Source organism: Microtus oregoni, unplaced genomic scaffold (genome assembly GCF_018167655.1).
Source record: "Microtus oregoni isolate MIOR12 unplaced genomic scaffold, Mior012 000065F_ref0000479, whole genome shotgun sequence".
Taxonomy (NCBI): Eukaryota; Metazoa; Chordata; class Mammalia; order Rodentia; family Cricetidae; genus Microtus; species Microtus oregoni.
This window is the reverse complement of record NW_024543875.1, coordinates 8,423,210-8,424,761: the sequence shown is the minus strand read 5'-3', so window position 1 is coordinate 8,424,761 and position 1,552 is coordinate 8,423,210.

The window sequence follows — 1,552 nt, the reverse complement described above, 5'->3', positions numbered from 1 at the left end:
CTTCAGATTGAAGCACCAACCATCTCTCTTCTACACAAAAGGGGCCAGCTTGCCCCAACTCAGGGATGCAATTTGAAGTGGATGGAATAAACAAAGAGGCATTTGATCATGAATTGTGCTAGAAGACAAGAAAAAGATCAGTTGGTGGATACTGCAGGGAGGGTGATTTTGCCCCAATTTGAAAGAAACATTTCCAATAATTAATCTTTCTAACCAAGGAGCAATATATGTTGTCAAGCAAGTAAGAAGAGTACAGCTGAAGGCATCTGTGCTGAACTCTGAAGGCAGTATTCAGACACGCTATTGTTGCATGAGTGCAGTTCATCACATCTCTATCTTTACCCAACTTGAAAAAGCTTGGGCTGGGAATGGATGAAATGAAGAAGACACAATTCATTTCCTTGACTTCAGTATTTACAAGCCATACCTACTTAATACCGACGTGTTTTAAAAGTGTGCTATTGGAGTTCAAGGCTGAGATTTCTTGCAGAAGTTACTTTTAGAGGGATTTCTAATTGATTGTTCTATTCAGAATGGTACGCAATGATGGCCTGCAGCTCTTCTAACTTAACCTTCCTTAATGCTTAAGACTTGTTTCTATTAGTGATGCTTTTGAAAACATCTTCTCTGGGATATAAATAGATGTGAATATTTATTTTACTGAAATGATTCCTTGACCAATGTATTTTTATTTATTTGAAAGAATTCTGAATTCTCATTAGACATACCAAAGTGCTGTTATAGAATTTTGTATGAGAAGAGAGAATTTGACTGCTCTTAACAACTGGTATATAATTAAATTTAAGCAAATAATTATGCATTGCTAAAAGGACCCACATCTCCTTCTATCTTAAAGCAGTTCTCACCTCTTTCCTTTAGCACTTTAGTGAAACACAAAAATTTCCTAACTCATCTGTGATTTCCATTAACAAAACTATTTTTCCAATGAAATTTTATATCCTGAAACAAATCTAATTCCATCTATGAGCATCCAACTTTAAGAGCTGTTTCTGGGGGACCCCAATGGGTGTTTCGATAGCCATGCAAACTAATATAAACCGTTCTAACATTTTATCTTGGACCCTAGCACAGACCATAAAATACTCAGCAACTCATGCAGCAGCAACTTCAGATCATTCCCAGGGGCACATTCTGACCTCATTTCCCTTTATATTTGGAGAGGAAGGAAAGCCTTAGCAAACATTTAACTTTCATAAGAGTACAAAGACAATATATATTAGTAGCCAAATAACAATATTAGCCATGATTTGATTCTGTTCCCCTCAAGCATTTTTCAAAGAATGTATATAACCTTCATCTAACTTTTATATTCACATATAACAACTTGAGTTACTATTAACAATATTTCAGGACATAGGGGTAAATAAAAAAGATTTTCTAGTATTTCCAGTAAGAAAAGCCCTATGTGATATAGTTTTTAAAAAACTATTTTTTGAGAATTTCTTACAATGTATTTTGATCAAAACTAACCATGCTCCTTCCCACAACTTTCCCCAGGTGCACTTTCCACCTTCCCACACCCCAATTCCAG